This window comes from Heptranchias perlo, chromosome 15, assembly GCF_035084215.1.
Source record: "Heptranchias perlo isolate sHepPer1 chromosome 15, sHepPer1.hap1, whole genome shotgun sequence".
In the NCBI taxonomy this organism is placed as follows: Eukaryota; Metazoa; Chordata; class Chondrichthyes; order Hexanchiformes; family Hexanchidae; genus Heptranchias; species Heptranchias perlo.
The window spans coordinates 8,579,419-8,601,979 of record NC_090339.1 but is presented as its reverse complement, the minus strand read 5'-3'; the positions used below and the strand labels follow the sequence as shown (position 1 = coordinate 8,601,979).

At 48.0% G+C, this 22,561-nt stretch overlaps 1 long non-coding RNA gene across 1 annotated transcript in view; it reads left to right on the top strand.

Annotated features, from left to right (window-relative positions):
- The window catches only part of LOC137332680 (uncharacterized), a 40,532-nt gene that overhangs the window by 454 nt on the left and 17,517 nt on the right, over positions 1-22,561 (top strand). The window lies entirely within an intron of this gene.

The window sequence follows — 22,561 nt, the reverse complement described above, 5'->3', positions numbered from 1 at the left end:
AAGTTGATGACGGTAGATTGGTGATTGTGAGGCCTATGACATAATAAGTCGATCGAAGCGGGCAGATTGTCTGTGCCATAGCCCGTGGTGAACTACCTCGTCCATTGGGACAGCATGTTGGAAAATTACCTGGGTGGATGGGGGGCTGTTCATAAGAACATTAGAGCACAAGAAATAGGAGCAGGAGTAGGCCATACAGCACCTCGAGCCTGCTCCGCCATTCAATCAGATCATGGCTGATCTTCGACCTCAACTCCACTTTCCCACCCGATCCCCATATCCCTTGATTCCCTTAGAGTCCAAAAATCTATCAATCTCAGCCTTGAATATACTCAATGACTGAGCATCCACAACCTTCTGGGGTAGAGAATTCTAAAGATTCACAACCTTCTGAGTGAAGAAATTCCTCCTCATCTCAGTCTTGAATGGCTGCCCCCTTTATCCTGAGACTATGCCCTCTAGTTCGAGACTCTCTAGCCAGGGGAAACAATCTCTCAGCATTTATCCTGTCAAGCCCCCTCAGAATCTTATATGCTCCAATGAGATCACCTCTCATTCTTCTAAACTCCAGAGAGTATAGGCCCATTCTACTTAATCTCTCCTCATAGGACAACCCTTTCATCCCAGGAATCAATCTAGTGGACTTTTGTTGTACTGTCTCCAAGGCAAGTGTATCCTTCCTTAGATAAGGAGACCTAAACTGTACACAGTACTCCAGGTGTGGTCTCACCAAAGCCCTGTACAATTGTAGTAAGACTTCCTTACCCTTGTATTCCAACCCCCTTGCAATAAAGGCCAACATGCCATTTGCCTTCCTAATTGCTTGCTATACCTTGTAAGACTACAAATATGAAAAATACTGTAAAAACACTGTAAAATTGCAAGACATGAAACAGGCTGCGAGATATTAAACAGTTAACCCCAGCTGGCAGTCAAAGAAACTCCAGCCCATGGTCAATTTAAGAGACTCATTTACATCAAACAATGATCCCCTGGCGAAGACACATTAACATCGAGACAATGTATAATCAGACTGAGCCTCTGAGCCGTGCTCAGTCTCGGACAAGAACGGAAGGCCTTTCACACCTAAACAATGCTGTGAGCTAAGGACCCATCACAGTGAGGAATACCACATTGTCCTGATGCTGTGCGGATAGTGGGGGAGGAGGTAAGGAGTTGTTTCTCGACCTCACAGCTCCTCACAACTAAGGAGATTTGAATCACCGAGATGCCCAGATGAAGAGGTGTTTTTTTCAATTTGTTTATGGGATATGGGCGTTGCTGGCAAGGCCAGCATTTATTGCCCATCCCTAATTGTCCTTGAGAAGGTGGTGGTGAGCCGCCTTCTTGAACCACTGCAGTCCGTGTGGTGAAGGTTCTCCCACAGTGCTGTTAGGGAGGGAGTTCCAGGATTTTGACCCAGCGACAATGAAAGAACGGCGATATATTTCCAAGTCGGGATGGTGTGTGACTTGGAGGGGAACGTGCAGGTGGTGTTGTTCCCATGTGCCTGCTGCCCTTGTCCTTCTAGGTGGTAGAGGTCGTGGGTTTGGGAGGTGCTGTCGAAGAAGCCTTGATGAGTTTCTGCAGTGCATCCTAGGATGGTACACACTGCAGCCACGGTGCGCCGGTGGTGAAGGGAGTGAATGTTTAGGGTAGTGGAGGCTGCAGTCAGGTGAAGACGGATCGAGATGAGTCACCTCCGAATCCAGGCCTACAATCAACATCGGTAATGACCAGCCACGTGGGTGATTGTAAGTTCCAGGCAAATCATAGAAGGGTTTGTACTGGGGTTTTGTTGGTTTAATAAACTAACAAGTTTGGGTTGAGCCAAAGCCGGTTTGTCACGTGCAATTTTGTTCTTGTAATTCCGAGGTCCAAGAACCAGTGTAAGGCGGAAGGGAACGGAACACCTTACAACCTGCATGCTAACTTTTTTGTGTTTCTCATACGAGGACACCCAAATCTCTCTGAACACCAACATTTAATAGTTCACCATTTAAAAAATATTCTGCTTTTCTATTTTTCCTACCAAAGTGAATAACCTCACATTTCCCCCACATCATACTCCATTTACCACCTTCTCGCCCACTCACTTAACCTGTCTCTATCCCTTTGCTGACTCTTTGTGTCCTCCTCACAGCTTACTTTCCCACCTACCTCTGTATTGTCAGCAAACTTGGATACATTACACTCGGTCCCTTCATCTAAGTCATTAATATAGATTGTAAATAGCTGAGGGTCCAGCACTGATCCTTGAGGCACCCCACTAGTTACAGCCTGCCAACCTGAAAATGACACGTTTATGACTGAAAGTGACTCTCTGTTTTCTGTCCATTAACCAAACCTGTGTCCATGCTAATATATCATCCCCAACCCCATGAGCCCTTATCTTGAGTAGCAACCTTTTATACGGCACCTTATCGAATGCCTTTTGGAAATCCAAACACACTACATCTACTGGTTCCCCTTTATCCATGCTGCTCGTTACTTCCTCAAAGAACTCTAATAAATTTGTTAAACACGATTTCCCTTTCATAAAACCATGTTGACTCTGCCTATTCATTTTATGATGTCCTAAGTGCCCTGTTACCACTTCCTTAATAATGGATTCCAGTATTTTCCCGACGACTGATGTCAGGCTAACTGGCCTGTAGTTCCCTGTTTTCTCTCGCCTTCCTTTCTTGAATAGCTGGGTTGCATTTGCGACCTTCCAATCCACTGGGACGTTCTAGAATCTAGGGAATTTTGGAAGATCACAACCAATGCATTCACTATCTCTGCAGCCACCTCTTTTAGGCCATCAGGTGCAGGGGATTTGTCGGCTTTTAGTCCCATTAGTTTGTCTAGTATTTTTCCTCTAATGATTTTAATTGTTTTAAGTTCCTCACTCTCATTTGCCCCTTGGTCACCCATTATTTTTGGTGTGCTATTTTTGTGTCTTCTACTTTGAAGGCAGATACAAAATATTTGTTTAACTTCTCTGTCATTTCCTGATTCCCCATTATAATTTCTCCTGTCTCAGCCTCCAAGGGACCAATGTTTACTTTTGCTACTCTCTTCCCTTTTATATACTTGTGGAAGCTTTTACAATCTGTTTTTAGATTTCTTGCTAGTTTACTCTCATTTTCTATTTTCTACCTTTTCATCAATTTTTTGGTCATCCTTTGTTGGTTTCGTGGTTTTCCTCACAGTGGAGGAGGGGCAAGGACTAACCCACGAAATGCAGATATTGTTATGGCTCCGACATACTGATTTAAGGGAGTTGGCTGCACTGGTCCACATGAGGAGCTCACGTGGAATAACTCCCCACATGAGGATCATGTGTTCAAGGGTTTGTGGCCCATAGTTTCCTTTGAGTGGAAAGATTAGAGAAAAATCCAAAGTGAGTAATAGGTCCTAAAAATGCATTAGCTGTGAAATTCACTGTGCAAAATCCAGGCAGTTTAAGGGGGAAAAAAGTTACGGGCATGTTTAATCCTGGGAGAACCTTGTTAAAGTCAAAGAATGATCAAAACCATGAATTCTGCAACGCGCAGTGTTAAAGAGCATTCCACTGTGAATGTGTAGTTAGCCCTGGTGTGAACGTGTAGTGAGACCTGGTGTGATCATGTAGTGAGATCTGGTGTGAACGTGTAGCAAAACCTGGTGTGAACGTGTAGTGAGACCTAGTGTGAATGTGCAGTCAGACCTGGTGTGACTGTGCAGTGAGACCTGGTGTGAAATTGTTGTTAGACCTGGTGTGAATGTGCAGTGAGACCTGGTGTGACCGTGCAGTGAGACCTGGTGTGAATGTGCAGTGAGACCTGGTGTGAATGTGCAGTGAGACCTGGTGTGAATGTGCAGTGAGACCTGGTGTGAATGTGCAGTGAGACCTGGTGTGACCGTGCAGTGAGACCTGGTGTGAATGTGCAGTGAGACCTGGTGTGAATGTGCAGTGAGACCTGGTGTGAATGTGCAGTGAGACCTGGTGTGAATGTGCAGTGAGACCTGGTGTGAATGTGCAGTGAGACCTGGTGTGAATCTGCAGTGAGACCTGGAGTGACTGTGCAGTGAGACCTGGAGTGACTGTGCAGTGAGACCTGGTGTGAATGTGCAGTGAGACCTGGAGTGACTGTGCAGTGTGACCTGGTGTGAATGTGCAGTGAGACCTGGTGTGAATGTGCAGTGAGACCTGGTGTGAATGTGCAGTGAGACCTGGTGTGAATCTGCAGTGAGACCTGGTGTGAATGTGCAGTGAGACCTGGTGTGACTGTGCAGTGAGACCTGGTGTGAATCTGCAGTGAGACCTGGTGTGAATGTGCAGTGAGACCTGGTGTGAATGTGCAGTGAGACCTGGTGTGAATGTGCAGTGAGACCTGGTGTGAATCTGCAGTGAGACCTGGTGTGAATGTGCAGTGAGACCTGGTGTGAATCTGCAGTGAGACCTGGTGTGAATGTGCAGTGAGACCTGGTGTGACTGTGCAGTGAGACCTGGTGTGAAGTTGCAGTGAGACCTGGTGTGAATGTGCAGTGAGACCTGGTGTGAAGTTGCAGTGAGACCTGGTGTGAATGTGCAGTGAGACCTGGTGTGAAGTTGCAGTGAGACCTGGAGTGAATGTGCAGTGAGACCTGGTGTGAAGTTGCAGTGAGACCTGGTGTGAATGTGCAGTGAGACCTGGTGTGAATCTGCAGTGAGACCTGGAGTGAATGTGCAGTGAGACCTGGTGTGAATGTGCAGTGAGACCTGGTGTGAATGTGCAGTGAGACCTGGTGTGAATGTGCAGTGAGACCTGGAGTGAATGTGCAGTGAGACCTGGAGTGAATGTGCAGTGAGACCTGGTGTGAATGTGCAGTGAGACCTGGTGTGAATCTGCAGTGAGACCTGGTGTGAATCTGCAGTGAGACCTGGAGTGAATGTGCAGTGAGACCTGGTGTGAATGTGCAGTGAGACCTGGTGTGAATCTGCAGTGAGACCTGGTGTGAATCTGCAGTGAGACCTGGAGTGAATGTGCAGTGAGACCTGGTGTGAATGTGCAGTGAGACCTGGTGTGAATCTGCAGTGAGACCTGGTGTGAATCTGCAGTGAGACCTGGAGTGAATGTGCAGTGAGACCTGGTGTGAATGTGCAGTGAGACCTGGTGTGAATCTGCAGTGAGACCTGGTGTGAATGTGCAGTGTGACCTGGTGTGAATGTGCAGTGAGACCTGGTGTGAATGTGTAGTGAGACCTGGTTTGAATGTGGAATGAGACCTGGTGTGAATGTGCAGTGAGATCTGGTGTGACTGTGCAGTGAGACCTGGTGTGAATGTGCAGTGAGACCTGGTGTGAATGTGCAGTGAGACCTGGTGTGACTGTGCAGTGAGACCTGGAGTGAATGTGCAGTGAGACCTGGAGTGAATGTGCAGTGAGACCTGGTGTGAATGTGCAGTGAGACCTGGTGTGACCGTGCAGTGTGACCTGGAGTGAATCTGCAGTGAGACCTGGTGTGAATGTGCAGTGAGACCTGGTGTGAATGTGCAGTGAGACCTGGAGTGAATGTGCAGTGAGACCTGGAGTGAATGTGCAGTGAGACCTGGTGTGAATGTGCAGTGAGACCTGGAGTGAATGTGCAGTGAGACCTGGTGTGACTGTGCAGTGAGACCTGGTGTGAATGTGCAGTGAGACCTGGTGTGAATGTGCAGTGAGACCTGGAGTGAATGTGCAGTGAGACCTGGAGTGAATCTGCAGTGAGACCTGGTGTGAATGTGCAGTGAGACCTGGTGTGAATGTGCAGTGAGACCTGGAGTGAATCTGCAGTGAGACCTGGTGTGAATGTGCAGTGAGACCTGGTGTGACTGTGCAGTGAGACCTGGAGTGAATGTGCAGTGTGACCTGGTGTGACTGTGCAGTGAGACCTGGTGTGAATGTGGAATGAGACCTGGTGTGACTGTGCAGTGTGACCTGGTGTGACTGTGCAGTGTGACCTGGTGTGAATGTGGAATGAGACCTGGTGTGAATGTGCAGTGAGACCTGGTGTGAATGTGGAATGAGACCTGGTGTGACTGTGCAGTGAGACCTGGTGTGACTGTGCAGTGTGACCTGGTGTGAATGTGTAGTGAGACCTGGTGTGACTGTGCAGTGTGACCTGGTGTGACTGTGCAGTGAGACCTGGTGTGACTGTGCAGTGTGACCTGGTGTGACTGTGCAGTGAGACCTGGTGTGAATGTGGAATGAGACCTGGTGTGACTGTGCAGTGTGACCTGGTGTGACCGTGCAGTGAGATCTGGTGTGACCGTGCAGTGTGACCTGGTGTGACCGTGCAGTGTGACCTGGTGTGACTGTGCAGTGTGACCTGGTGTGACCGTGCATTGTGACCTGGTGTGAATGTGCAGTGAGACCTGGTGTGAATGTGGAATGTGACCTGGTGTGACTGTGCAGTGTGACCTGGTGTGACCGTGCAGTGAGATCTGGTGTGACCGTGCAGTGTGACCTGGTGTGACTGTGCAGTGTGACCTGGTGTGACCATGCAGTGTGACCTGGTGTGACCGTGCAGTGTGACCTGGTGTGACCATGCAGTGTGACCTGGTGTGACTGTGCAGTGTGACCTGGTGTGACTGTGCAGTGTGACCTGGTGTGACCATGCAGTGTGACCTGGTGTGACCATGCAGTGTGACCTGGGGCATCCAAGGACGGATGGTTTGGGGGCCGATGGGATGTTAAAGTAGCAGCTTTTTGGAGCGGGACTGCATCCCGGCTCCAACATGCCCACTTCCGGGTTTTACCCACCCCCGTTTGGATGTGCACGCACAACAGACGCACGGAACCTTAGTCCCCTCTTAAAGCCAGTGGGCCGTTATTTAAAGGGCCAATTCACTTTCGAGAATTTGCTTTTTGTGGATTCTGCAACAGAAATGGATTTAACTTCTCCTGAACGTGTCTCCCGTGGCTTCTGAATCGCGCCATTGAAACAGAGGCGAGTTGCAGCCAAAGCTCATTTGGCCCTTTAACCCAGTGATTGACACATCTCAGTAAAAGGTGAGGGATTGCAGCTGGTGCTCAGTTCTCACAGACAGACCTTTGTCTGGGAGTTCTTTGTGTTTAGACTGAAATCTCTTTGTTCACACTGAGAATTCTTGTGTTCACACAAATTTACCTACATTTTGGACCCCCTCAAACTGCCAACATCAGGATGAGGGACACAATGGATCTATTCCACAGTACACCTGAGGAGGAAGTTCATCACCATCCACGGCAGGAATGTTGTGCAGTTCTGGGATCTGCAGGTGCACAAGACAGATGCGCCACAACGTCCTCGAGAAGCACAGCGAGGAGACCAACAGAGGGTCCGAGGGCTCAGGAGGCACTGCCCAGAGAGGGTCTACAGGCAGAGGCTGACCTTCCTGGACCTCTCTGAGGAGCAGTGCCTACACAGGCTCAGATTGAGTTGCCAGGTGGTCACAGACATCTGCAGGCTCCTTCATGAAGAGCTGCTCCCGGCTGGACCTGGTGGGCACGCATTGCCCGTCGCAGTTAAAGTAACCACTGCACTCAATTTTTTCTCCTCCAGATCCTTCCAGGGCGCCACTGGTGACATCGCCAGGGCGTCTCAGTCGTCTGCACATAAGTGTATATAACAGGTGACGGATGGCTTGTTTGCCAGGGCATCTGACTATGTTAACTTCCCCCGGGACGACGTCAGCCAGACTGAGAGGGCAGTGGGTTTCAACTCTCTGGCTGGCTTACCACGGGTGCAGGGCGCAATTGATTGCTCACACGTAGCAATCCGAAGACCTCCACATGACCCAGGGCTGTTCATCAACTGAAAGGGATATCACCCTATCAATGCGCAGCTGGTGAGTGACCACCGGAGGAGATTTCTGAAGGTGTGTACCAGATTCCTTGGCAGCTGTATTGATTCATTCATTTTGTATGAGTTCATCATCCCAGACATCACAGAAGACAGACTTATGGGCTGGCTCCTTGGAGATTAGGGATACCCACTGCAAACGTGGCTCATGACACCTGTGAGAAACCCCACCGACAAGGCACAGCAGTGGTACAAGAAGAGCCACATCACCACCATTAAACAAGCCATAGGAATGTTGAAGATGAGCTTCAGGTGTCTGGGTAGATCTGGGGGAGCCCTTCAGTACTCGCCAGCGAGGGTCTCCAGAATAATCGTTGTGTGCTGTATCCTGCACAACATCGTTCAGCAGAGGGGGTTACGGGTGGAGGAGGTGGAATGCGCTCATGAAGCATCTTCATCTGCAGCAACATTGAGGAAGAAGAGGAGGAGGAGGAGGCAAATGAAGATGGGGAACCAACCACCAGAGCAAAGGCGTACTTTGCTGCCCGTGATTCCAGGGATTCCCTCGTCTCTAACAGGTTCTCATAATGAGATCTGCAAATTGAAGACTTTGAAATACTCAGGCCTCCTGGAACAATCACCGCCACCAACCACCACCACCCCCACCCCACCCACCCACCCACCCCGTCCTCCCAACTCCTGCTCCTGTTTGCACAAAACAGTCCTTCAACCATACGTACACCATTACACAATGGGTGGCATAATGTCTTGGCATTCATGATGAAGCACATGAAAGGGCGAATTCACAAAGGGGACTCAATAATGGCCAAGTCATGGCATTGGTGGTGATAATTATTAAATTTAATGTGCCGTAACAAAAAAATATATAAATTAACATGACAGCTCGTCAAACACCCTTGTGCATACTCCTGGTGAACTACAATAGCTACTTTTTCTCTTTCTACTACTTCGACGTGGTGCATCCCCTGTGGCTTCAGCAGAGGTAGTGGCTGGTTGCTCAGAGCCCTGCCTGACTGCTTAGATGTTCTCGACCTACGACCTCTGGGTTATTGAGCCCATGAGGGCCCCGACAAAGACTGCTCCACCTGCACCTGTGCAGGGGCAGACTCAGCCATCAGTAAAGCTCAATAGAGGCTGCCATTCTCTCCATTGCAGACATTCCCACACTTACCTGCGCCACCAATCCACCAGTGATGGAGTTGGACTCCTCCATCCTCTCCACTATTGTGGAGAGTGTGCGCGACACGTTCTCCATTACCTCACAAAGGTGCAGCTGTACCTCGATCATTCTCATTCTCAACGATGGCCCCTGGGGTTCAGCATCTGTGTCCAGCTGAGCAGAGCTTGGAGAGGAGTGCGCCTCCCGACCTGGACTCTCCATAGCTGCCCCTGTCACCGGTGTCTGCTCATACTCACTTGTGAGTGGTGAATCACTGAGTGACAACCCAACTAACTGTCTAACATGACCCACTGAAGTTCCTGTATCTGCGCTGGTGCGTGGCTGTGTGTCATGTGACGGTGCGCCCTCAGTCGGAATGAGATCCTCTGAGGAATTACTTTCTTCCATCGCGGCTCCTTCCTTTTGAAGATGTGAAGGCCCTGGAAGACAACAGAAGCCGATCTTAATTATTCATCGGAAAAGTGACAATCTTTCCGCTGACCATACTGAGGTCTGGGACAGTTCAATCATTGATAAAATCAATTCATTGTGTGTGAAAGATGTTAACGTTCTGTCACCAGCCATCTGCAGGTTGCCGGTCTCTCCATCTCCGATGGATAAACATGCAATGGTGCGACTGATGTCCGTGGCCTCCTCCTCCACATCTGTCAGCTGGACTATTTGTGGTGGGCCACCTCCAGTTCAGCTCCTCTCCCTTGCATTTTACGTTCTCTTCTTCTACGAGGGGAGACAGTTCAGACCTGTGAGTGACTGAAGGTGATGTGTTCACCCGATGGATGCATTGCTTTGGGTGAGGCTGACAATGAAACACATGCATCAGAGGGTGACTATTAGGCAAATTCATCACATTGCATCAGGATTGGGATGAGTGGGAGTGGTAGGTTCACAAATGGGGAGGTAAGGGAATGTGCAGAAACTGAAGGATGGTTGATGCTGAAACTTAACAATATGTGAGGAGTGATGTGATGGAGTAGGTATGCCAACACAAAGTGAGAGGGGGGAGTCTTGCACAATGTAGGATGTGGTAAATCAGCAAATGTACTCACTTTTCTTGACCTGGTTAGGTCATTAAACCGTTTCCTGCACTGCAGCCAAGACCTGGGCACCATGTCCTGCTGCTCACCTCGTCTGCCACCTCCAACCACGCCTTCTTGGTGGCAGAACCAAGTTTCTTCCTCCCATCATTTGGGTAAATTCTCTCCCTCCTGCTTCTCACTGCACCCAGCAGTACTTCAAGTGAAGCATCCGTGAACCTGGGTGGTGCCTTTGCTCTATGCAAATCCATAGCTTCACTGCCTCCTATCTCCTCCAAAATCCATTTTGCATTAGCGCTTTAAATAGCGGATTCCTGGGAGATCACTTGGAGATGTGAAACCCGAAAGTAAATTTAGTTGTGATCACAGATTCCGATAAGCTCATTTCACTACCAGTTTCCCATGCGATTATCTACCCACTCACTGAGTTCCAGGCTCCGGGTAAAAATCATGCCCCTGCTGTGGATGTGTAATGAGACCTGGTGTGGATGTGTAATGAGACCTGGTGTGAATGTGTAATGAGACCTGGTGTGAATGTGTAATGAGACCTGGTGTGGATGTGTAATGAGACCTGGTGTGAATGTGTAATGAGACCTGGTGTGAATGTGTAATGAGACCTGGTGTGGATGTGTAATGAGACCTGGTGTGGATGTGTAATGAGACCTGGTGTGGATGTGTAATGAGACCTGGTGTGGATGTGTAATGAGACCTGGTGTGGATGTGTAATGAGACCTGGTGTGAATGTGTAATGAGACCTGGTGTGGATGTGTAATGAGACCTGGTGTGAATGTGTAATGAGACCTGGTGTGGATGTGTAATGAGACCTGGTGTGGATGTGTAATGAGACCTGGTGTGGATGTATAATGAGACCTGGTGTGGATGTGTAATGAGACCTGGTGTGGATGTGTAATGAGACCTGGTGTGGATGTGTAATGAGACCTGGTGTGGATGTGTAATGAGACCTGGTGTGAATGCGTAATGAGACCTGGTGTGGATGTGTAATGAGACCTGGTGTGGATGTGTAATGAGACCTGGTGTGGATGTGTAATGAGACCTGGTGTGGATGTATAATGAGACCTGGTGTGGATGTGTAATGAGACCTGGTGTGGATGTGTAATGAGACCTGGTGTGGATGTGTAATGAGACCTGGTGTGGATGTGTAATGAGACCTGGTGTGGATGTGTAATGAGACCTGGTGTGAATGTGTAATGAGACCTGGTGTGGATGTGTAATGAGACCTGGTGTGGATGTGTAATGAGACCTGGTGTGGATGTGTAATGAGACCTGGTGTGGATGTATAATGAGACCTGGTGTGGATGTGTAATGAGACCTGGTGTGGATGTGTAATGAGACCTGGTGTGGATGTGTAATGAGACCTGGTGTGGATGTGTAATGAGACCTGGTGTGGATGTGTAATGAGACCTGGTGTGGATGTGTAATGAGACCTGGTGTGGATGTGTAATGAGACCTGGTGTGAATGTGTAATGAGACCTGGTGTGAATGTGTAATGAGACCTGGTGTGGATGTGTAATGAGACCTGGTGTGAATGTGTAATGAGACCTGGTGTGAATGTGTAATGAGACCTGGTGTGGATGTGTAATGAGACCTGGTGTGGATGTGTAATGAGACCTGGTGTGGATGTGTAATGAGACCTGGTGTGGATGTGTAATGAGACCTGGTGTGAATGTGTAATGAGACCTGGTGTGCATGTGTAATGAGACCTGGTGTGGATGTGTAATGAGACCTGGTGTGGATGTGTAATGAGACCTGGTGTGAATGTGTAATGAGACCTGGTGTGGATGTGTAATGAGACCTGGTGTGGATGTGTAATGAGACCTGGTGTGGATGTGTAATGAGACCTGGTGTGGATGTGTAATGAGACCTGGTGTGAATGTGTAATGAGACCTGGTGTGGATGTGTAATGAGACCTGGTGTGGATGTGTAATGAGACCTGGTGTGGATGTGTAATGAGACCTGGTGTGGATGTGTAATGAGACCTGGTAGAATGTATAATGAGACCTGGAGAATGATTTTAGCCCAGAGACGGGAAGGGGGCAGGGGTGGGGGAGTGGAATTCCTGACAGGAAATCTGAAAGTACGGGTTTCCTGGACGTCCTTACGATTTTGACGTAAGGACGTAGAATTTTTTTGACGGTTTCCCGCCCGACAGGCCAACCTGTTTGACAGGCTGGCTCTCAGTCGGACTGGAGAAGAGCAAGGAAGAGGACGTGATCAGGTAAGCATTAAATTGGGATGGGGGTGTCATCGGTGTGGGGCGGAGGAGGTCATCGGGGGTCATCGGGGGGTTGTTAGTCATCAGGGGGTTGTCGGTTATCGGAGGGGTCAGTTATCGGGGGGGGGGGTCAGCCATCAAGGGGTGTCAATCATTGGGGGATGTTGGGATCGGGGGTTATCGCGAGGTCGGAAATTGCAGGGGGGTGTCGGAGATCGTAAAGGGGGGGTCAGAGATTGTAGGGCGGGTCGGAGATTAAGGGGGGATAAAGGCACTTCCCTGCAGTTTTGGACCTTCTCGCCTCCTCTCACATGGCGTGAAGGAGAAGGCCCGGGAATCCTGGCCCCCCAGAGGCTAAAATCAAAAATCAAAAAAGCTTTGAAAATGGAGGCCTGCAGCGTCCTTAAAAACTTTTAGTGCCAGACCCGCCTCCTGAGAGCGGGTTGGTCGCCCACCCCTTGTCCCGCCCTGGTGAAAGCCGGAAATGGGTGGGTTGGAGGCGGATTGGGGGTGGGTTTTAGATTTTTGCAATTGTTATTGCACCCCCGCCCCCAACCCACCCATTTCTCCAGGCTGAAATCATGACCCTGACGTGAACGTGTCAAATGATCGGTTTAATCACACACACTGCAAATAAAGGGTGGATTAAGTATTCTGGTGTAATCAGCATAAAGTCATACAGTGAAAATACAATTAAAACGACATGTTACAGCGCACAAATGAATCTCGTAATGGCATTGTAATACATGTCCCAGCTGTGACCTTGTTTAATCACCTTTCAAAGAAGAGCAGCTTGTTCTCACAGTTTCCTGGGCCAATATTCCTCCCTCAAACTATACCACCAACGAAACAGATTAATCGGCTATTTTCTGGGATCTTGCTGTGTGCAATTTGTCTGGCAGGTTTACCTACACAAAAACAGTGCCTACACGTCAAAAATTGTATTGAGTGAAGTGGATTGTAACATGCCTGAAAGATGTGATGAGGTGCTATATAATTGCAGGTCTTTTTAATTCAATGTAAGTGCACAATCATAACAGGGAGGGAAGGAAGGAAGGATGGAAGGAGGGAAGGAGGGAGGGAGGAAGGGAAGGAGGGAGGAAGAACTTTACAGCCAATTGAAGTGCAGTCACTATCGTAATGCGCACAGCAAGGTCCCACAAACAGCAAAGTGATAATGACCAGATAGTCTGTTTTAGTAATGTGGGCTGATGGATACATATTGGCCAGGACTCGGGGAGAACTCCCCTGCTAACCAAGAGAAGAGAAGAGCCCTCTTTTCGCCGTGCTGTGTAGGAGTAATTTTCCCTGTTCCTTCTGCCGGGTACATGGGTACATCACGGGTGGGCTGCCCCCGATGCCCAGTGTGCCATATAGACAACAGGAAATCAAGAGCAGTGCTCCCGCAATTTCCCAGCGTGTGCTGTCAGCAGGTGAGCCCCTTCCCCCCAGCCCCCCTGCCGAGAGGGCAGATGGGGCCTCGGTTTAAAGTCTTATTCGAAAGACAGCTCCTCCGACAGTGCAGCACTCCCCCAGTGCAGCACTGGAGTGTCGGTCTAGATTACGTTTTAAACTCCTGAACCATGACCTTCACTCAGAGATGAGAGTGCTACCACTGAGCCAATGCTGACGCATACCCTCGCTTAATTAATACCGTGGACTAATCTGTGAAATGGGATTTTAAAATCACTATTTTACTTCTTTACATTTGGAATCTTTACTACAGTGTGGGGGAGGGTGAAGGGATTCTAACCTCACTTAGTGCTATTTTCATCTCCTTCCCAGCTGTATTGACTGCTGTTCAAATCTAAACACAAACAGCTGTTCATCTGACAAATACTGGGAGTAGTGGAAAATACCCCAAACGGTACAGAAGTAGATTTACTGCCGGGAATAAGCTGAGAGCAAGATCCAGGCCCCGGTCATTAGATGTTATCTGTGGGCAAGCCGAGCAGTAACATCAGATCGATTCCGAGCTTGTACAATGTGTTTTTAGACTGGAGGACACCTTCTCGTGATCATGTGACTCCCCATGTTGCTCCCTGTGAAACACAAACTGCAGCTCATCCTAAACTCCCCACCCGCACCAATTACCGCTCCCCCATCGCCCCCCCTACCCTCCCCCCTGTCCTTACTGACCTCCACTGTGCTCACATCAGAAGAGCAGATGGGATATCGTCCACCAGGAGTGCTGCCAATTCCGTCTCCTTTGATCAGATGACATCCTGGGGGATGTGCAGCCCACATTGCTGCTAGAAAAGCATCATCTATGGCCACAGCAGCGTGTTCCCCCTCCCTCTGCGGACATGGGTCAGGGTCAGCACTAGGGCAGTCTGGGGCAGGTGGAAGTCCCGCCCAGCCGGCACAGCAAGCTTTGGTTTTTATTTGAAGCTCAAAGAGGAGATTCTCAGGTGGCTTCATGGCTAATGGTGCCAACTGCCACAGACTGGCAGATCCCAGATCTGCGCTGTGTTAACTGATCCCACTCAGAGCAGCATTCGAGGTGCTGCAGTTAGTCTCTGCGCCAGCCAAAAAAAAAAAAATCAGCCAGGGTTCCCGCTTTTGGCAGCTCTTCAGTCACCCCCTGCCAGAAGGTACGCATTAGATGTTGGGTGAGAACCAGATCAGGCTCGGGAGAAATGCCCTCCATGGTGGGATAGCTCACTGACACTTGCCTTCCAGGCTCACATGAAGAATGGCGATCCAGGGGCTCCATTAGCCTTCTGTTACCTTGGACGAGGTGTCAGGGGTTTTTGGTGGCTGTCAAATTGTAACCCAACAGGTGTCACTGACTTTGAGAGAAGAGGGGAGAACAAAATGAAGCTACTAATGGTGATTTTAAACCAAAATATCATAGTGATAAAATTTCACCCATCCACTTAGCCTAGATTCACACCTCCTACCCAGCACACAGCACTCCCTTCGGTGTGATTACTGTTTGAAATGATTAAGTAATACTCTCAGGTCACTTTCAACAGTGTGCATCTGTCTGACAGAACAGTGGAGCGAAGGAAAGTCACGACATGTTGACTGACAGTAGCTTGGTCTTTTAAGACAGGACTTGTTTGTTTTTTTCTGATTGCTGTTCCATGAAGCCCTACAACCAACTTCTGTTTTTGTCTCCCATTATGGAAAAAGATTATCACCAGACAGAACAGCTGTTTTCATTTAACTTGAACTCCCATTGTACTCACATCAGTGGTTAATACTGGGAGCTGGTTGCAGATTTTAGATCAAAGGGTCCGCACTACCACAGCAACAATATAAATATAAATGTTTTTTGATAAATTGGGCATAGTTTGATAAAGTCATGTATTCATCTCTTTAAGGCTGGTGAGGGAAGGATGCCAGAGGAGAGCAATGTGCCATATTACTGGGTATGGTAGTATAGTGGTTATTTTACTAGACTAGTAATCCAGAGAATCTATGCCAATAATTTAGAGAATGTGAGTTCAAACCCTGCCAAGATAGTTTGAGAATTTAAGTTCAGTTTATCTGGATATAATAAGCTGATAGCAGTAAAAGTGGCAAAATAACTAGAGGAGAGATGTAGAGAATGTTTTTTACGCAGCAAGTTGTAATGATCTGGAATGCACTGCCTGAAAGGGTGGATGAAGCAGATTCAATATAACTTTCAAAAGGGAATTGGATAAATACTTGAAAAGGAAAAATTTGCAGGGCTATGGGGAAAGAGCAGGGGAGTGGGACTAATTGGATAGCTCTTTCAAGGAACCGGCACAGGCATGATGGGCCGAATGGCCTCCTTCTGTGCCATGTGATTCTATGACGATGAAGCTGTTGGATTGTCGTAAAAGCCCAACTGGTTCATACAATCATAGAAAATTTACCGTCACAGAAGGAGGCCATTCGGCCCATCGTGTCCGCGCCGGTCGAAAATGAGCCGCTCAGCCTAATCCCACTTTCCAGCACTTGGTCCGTAGCCCTGTAGGTTACGGCACTTCAGGGTACTTTTTAAGTGAGTTGAGGGTTTCTGCTTCTACCACCCTTTCAGGCAGTGAGTTCCAGACCCCCACCACCCTCTGGGTGAAAAGAATTTTCCTCAGCTCCCCACTAATCCTTCTACCAATCACTTTAAATCTATGACCCCTGGTCACTGACCTCTCTGCTAAAGGAAATAGGTCCTTCCTATCCATTCTATCTAGGCTCCTCATAATTTTGTACACCTCAATTAAATCACCCCTCAGCCTCTTTTATTCCAAAGAGATCAACCCCAGCCTATCCAATCTTTCCTCATAGCTAAAATTCTCCAGTCGAAGAACTGGAGAATTTTAGGGAAGGAAACCTGCAGTCCTTACCCTTAAATTTCCTTTAGGGAAGGAAATCTTTTTTTTAATTTGTTCATGGGATGCGGGCGTCGCTGGTGAGGCCAGAATTTATTGCCCATCCGTAATTGCCTTTGAGAAGGTGGTGGTGAGCCGCCTTCTTTAACCGCTGCAGTCCGTGTGGTGAAGGATCGCCCACAGTGCTGTTCGGAAGGGAGTTCCAGGATTTTGACCCAGCGACGATGAAGAAATGGCGATATATTTCCAAGTCGGGATGGTGTGTGACTTGGAGGGGAACGTGCAGGTGGTGTTGTTCCCATGTACCTGCTGCTCTTGTCCTTCTAGGTGGTAGAGGTCGCGGGTTTGGGAGGTGCTGTCAAAGAAGCCTTGGCGAATTGCTGCAGTGCATCCTGTGGATGGTACACACTGCAGCCACTGTGCGCCGGTGGTGAAGGGAGTGAATGTTTAGGGTGGTGGATGGGGTGCCAATCAAGTGGGCTGCTTTGTCCTGGATGGTGTCGAGCTTCTTGAGTGTTGTTGGAGCTGCACTCATCCAGGCAAGTGGAGAGTATTCCAGCACACTCCTGACTTGTGCCTTGTAGATGGTGGAAAGGCTTTGGTGAGTCAGGAGGTGAGTCACTCGCAGCAGAATACCCAGCCTCTGACCTGCTCTTGTAGCCACAGTATTTATATGGCTGGTCCAGTTAAGTTTCTGGTCAATGGTGACCCCCAGGATGTTGATGGTGGGGGATTCGGTGATGGTAATGCCGTTGAATGTGGACGGAGGTCCTTAGACTCTCTCTTGTTGGAGATGGTCATTGCCTGGCACTTGTCTGGCGCGAATGTTACTTGCCACTTATCAGCCCAAGCCTGGATGTTGTCCAGGTTTTGCTGCATGCGGGCTCAGACTGCTTCATTATCTGAGGGGTTGCGAATGGAACTGAACACTGTGCAATCATCAGCGAACATCCCCATTTCTGACCTTATGATGGAGGGAAGGTCATTGATGAAGCAGCTGAAGATGGTTGGGCCCAGGACCCAGCCCTGAGGAACTCATAGAGTCATAGAGTCATAGAGTCATAGAGTTATACAGCACGGATAGAGGCCCTTCGGCCCATCGTGTCCGCGCCGGCCATCAGCCCTGTCTACTCTAATCCCATATTCCAGCATTTGGTCCATAGCCTTGTATGCTATGGCATTTCAAGTGCTCATCCAAATGCTTCTTGAATGTTGTGAGTGTTCCTGCCTCCACAACCCTTTCAGGCAGTGAGTTCCAGACTCCAACCACCCTCTGGGTGAAAAAGTTCTTTCTCAAATCCCCTCTAAACCTCCCGCCTTTTACCTTGAATCTATGTCCCCTTGTTATAGAACCCTCAACGAAGGGAAAAAGCTCCTTAGTATCTATCCTATCTGTGCCCCTCATAATTTTGTACACCTCAATCATGTCCCCCCTCAGCCTCCTCTGCTCCAAGGAAAACAAACCCAATCTTCCCAGTCTCTCTTCATAGCTGAAGCGCTCCAGCCCTGGTAACATCCTGGTGAATCTCCTCTGCACCCTCTCCAAAGCGATCACATCCTTCCTGTAGTGTGGCGACCAGAACTGCACACAGTACTCCAGCTGTGGCCTAACCAGTGTTTTATACAGCAACTCCTGCAGCAATGTCCTGGGGCTGAGATGATTGGCCTCCAACAACCACTACCATCTTCCTTTCTCGATGACTTCAATTTTACTAGGGCTCCTTGGTGCCACACTCGGTCAAATGCTGCCTTGATGTCAAGGGCCATCACTCTCACCTCACCTCTGGAATTCAGCTCTTTAGTCCATGTTTTGGACCAAGGCTGTAATGAGTTCTGGAGCCGAGTGGTCGTGGCAGAACCCAAACTGAGCATCGGTGAGCAGGTTATTGGTGAGTAAGTGCCACTTGATAGCACTGTCGATGACACTTCCATCACTTTGCTGATGATTGAGAGTAGACTGATGGGGCGGTGATTGGCCAGATTGGATTTGTCCTGCTTTTTGTGGACAGGACATACCTGGGCAATTTTCCACATTGCCAGGTAGATGCCAGTGTTGTAGCTGTACTGGAACAGTTTGGCTAGAGGTGCAGCTAGTTCTGGAGCACAAGTCTTCAGCACTACAGCTGGGATGTTGTCGGAGCCCATAGCCTTTGTTGTATCCAGTGCACTCAGCCATTTCTTGATATCACGTGGAGTGAATCGAATTGGCTGAAGACTGGCTTCTGTGATGGTGGGGATATCGGGAGGAGGCAGAGATGGATCATTCACTCGGCACTTCTGGTTGCAAACACTTCAGCCTTGTCTTTTGCACTCAAGTGCTGGACTCTGCCATCATTGAGGATGGGGATGTTTGCAGAGCCTCCTCCTCCCGTTAGTTGTTTAATTGTCCACCACCATTCACGACTGGAGGTGGCAGGACTCCAGAGTTTTGATCTGTTGGTTGTGGAATTGCTTAGCTCTGTCTATAGCATGTTGCTTCTGCTGTTTAGCACGCATGTAGTCCTGAGTTGTAGCTTCACCAGGTTGGCACCATCTTTTTTAGGTACGCCTGATGCTGCTCCTGGCATGCTCTTCTACACTCCTCATTTGATCCCCTGGCTTGTTGGTAATGGTAGAGAGAGGAATATGCTGGGCCATGAGGTTACAGATTGTGCTGGAATACAATTCTGCTGCTGCTGATGGCCCACAGCGCCTCATGGTTGCCCAGTTTTGAGCTGCTAGATCTGTTCTGAATCTATCCCATTTAGCACGGTGGTAGTGCCACACAACACGTTGGATGTTGTTCTCAGTGTGAAGACGGGACTTCGTCTCCACGAGGACAGTGCGGTGGTCACTCCTACCAATACTGCCATGGACAGATGCATCTGCGACAGGTAGATTGGTGAGGACGAGTTCAAGTAGGTTTTATCCCTCGTGTTCGTTCGCTCACCACCTGCCGCAGGCCCAGTCTGGCAGCTATGTCCTTCAGGACTTGGCCAGCTCGGGTGCTACCGAGCCACTCTTGGTGATGGACATTGAAGTCCCCCACCCAGAGTACATTCTGTGACCTTGCTACCCTCAATGCTTCCTCCATGTCGTGCTCAACATGGAGGTGGACTGGTTCATCAACAAGGGAGGTTAGTTGGTGGTAATCAGCAGGAGGTTTCCTTGCCCATGTTTGACCTGATGCCATGAGATTCCATGGAGTCCATGTCAAGGACTCCCAGGGACACTCTCTCTTGGACTGTATATCACTGTACTGCCACCTTTGGTGAGTCTGTCCTGCACAGTGGGACAGGACATACCCAGGGATGGTGATGGAAGAGTCTGGGACGTTGGCTGAAAGGTATGATTCTGCGAGTATGGCTATGAGACAGCTCTCCCAATTTTGGCACAAGTCCCCAGATGTTAGTGAGGAGGACTTTGCAGAATCGTACTGAGCTTGGTTTGCCTTTGTTGTGTCCGGTGCCTCGTGGTCCTTCTGGTTTTATTCTTATTATGACTTTTCATAGCAGAGATTGTACAACTGATTGGCTTGCTAGGCCATTTCAGAGGGCGATTAAGAATTGACCACATTGCTGTGGGTCTGGAGTCAGATATGGGCCAGACCAGGTAAGGAAGGCAGGTTTCCTTCCTTGAAGGACATTAGTGAACCAGATGGGTTTTCACGTCAATCCAGTAGTTTCATGGCCACTATTACAGATACTAGTATTTTTAATTCCAGATTTAATTTAATTAATTGAATTTAAATTCCCCAGCTGCCATGGTTGGATTTGAATTTATAACTCCGAATTATTAGTCCAGGCCTCTGGATTACTAGTCCAGTAACATAACCACTATGCTACCGTACCCTGCAGTCCTTACCCTTAAATTTCCTTTCGGGAAGGAAACCTGCAGTCATTACCCACTTTGGCTTATATGTGACTCCAGTCCCACAACAATGTGATTGACTCTTAACTGCTCTCTGAAATGGCCTAGCGAGCCATTCAGGTGGTCAGGGCAACTAGGGATGGGCAATAAATTACAGTTCTACAGATGAACGCTGTACTAAGGGGTTCAAAGACTGAATCTATTTGGTTAGAGTTAAGGAACAAAAAAGGAGCTGTTACATTCCTGTGTAGACCCCCAGATAGTGAGATGGAGATAGAGGAGCAAATCTGTCGGCAAATTTCAGAGGAACGTAAAAATAATAGAGCAGTAATAGTGGGGGACTTCAATTACCCCAATATAGACTGGGGAAAAAACTGTGTAAAGGACAAGGAAGGTGAAGAATTCCTAAAATGTGTACAGGAGAACTTTCTTAATCAGTATGTTTCTAGCCCAACGAGGAAACAAGCAGTGCTGGATCTAGTTCTGCGGAATGAAGTAGGGAAAGTAGAGTATGTTTCAGTGGGAGAACGTCTAGGTAATAATGATCATAACAGAATTAGGTTTAAAGTAATTACGGAAGAGGACAAAGAAAAATCAACGATGAAATTACCCAACTGGAAGAGAGCCAATTTCAATGATTTGAGAAGGGATCTAACACAGGTGGACTGGAAACAAAGATTGGCCAAGAATATAGGGACATAGGAACAGGAGTGGGCCATTTAACCCCTCAAGCCTGTTCCACCATTCAATGAGATCATGGCTGAACTGTGACCTAACTCCATATACCTGCCTTAGCCCCATATCCGTTAATACCTTGGTTAACAAAAATCTATCAATCTCAGATTTAAAATTAATAATTGAACTAGCATCAACTGCTGTTTGCAGAAGAGAGTTCCAAACTTCTATCACCCTTTGCGTGTAGAAGTGTTTTCTAACTTCACTCCTGAAAGTCCTGGCTCTAATTTTTGGGCTATGTCCTATAGTCCGAGACTCCCCAACCAGTGGAAGTAGTTTCTCTCTATCTACCCTGTCAGTTCCCCTTGATATCTTGAAAACTTCGATCAAATCACCTCTTAATCTTCTAAATTCCAGGGAATACAACCCTAGTTTGTGTAATCTCTCCTCGTAATTTAACCCTTGGAGTCCAGGTATCATTCTAGTTAATCTATGCTGCACCCCCTCCAAGGCCAATATATCCTTCCTAAGGTGCAGTGCCCAGAACTGAACACAATACTCCAGGTGTAGTCTAACCAGGGCTTTGTATAGCTGTAACATAACTTCTACCCCCTTGTATTCTAGTCCTCTAGATATAAAGACCAAAATTCCATTAGCCTTTTTGATTATTTTCTGCACTTGTCCATGACATTTTAATGATCCATGTACATGGACCCCTAAGTCCCTTTGGACCTTCACTGTTTCGAGCTTTTCACCATTTAGAAAGTACGCTGATCTATCCTCTTTAACTCCAAAATGGATGACCTCACACTTGCCGACATTGAAATCCATTTGCCACAGTTTTGCTCATTCACTTAGTCCATTAATATCTCTCTGTAATTACATGTTTCCATCTACATTGTTTACCATGCTGCCTGTATTTGTATCATCGGCAAACATGGATATGTGGCTCTCTATCCCGTCATCTAAGTTGTTAATAAATACAGTGAATAGTTGAGGCCCCAACACAAATCTCTGCGGGCCACCACTAGTCACATCCTGCCAATTTGAGTACCTGTCCATTATCCCTACTCTCTGTCTCCTGCCGCTCAGCCAATTTCCTAACCAGGTCAATAATTAGCCCTCAAGTCCATGAGCTTCAACTTTAATACTTTAAACAGTGAATGAGCAATGGTAGGCCTTCAAGGTGGAGATAGTTCGGGTACAAACCAAGCTAGAGCTCCTGGGATGACAAAGGAAATAGAGGTTAAAATAAAACAGAAAAAATAGGTATATGACAAAAGTCAGGTACAGAATACAATAGAAAACCAGGTAGAACACAGAGAGTGCAGGGGGAAATTGAAAAAGGATATAAGAAGGGCAAAGAGAGAATGAGAGAAGATTGGAGGTAATATAAAAGGGAACCCAAAAATCTTTTATAAACATATAAAAAGTAAAAGGATAGTTAAAGGAATGGTGGGGCCTATTAGGGACAAAGAAGGAAATCTTCTTGTGGAGGCA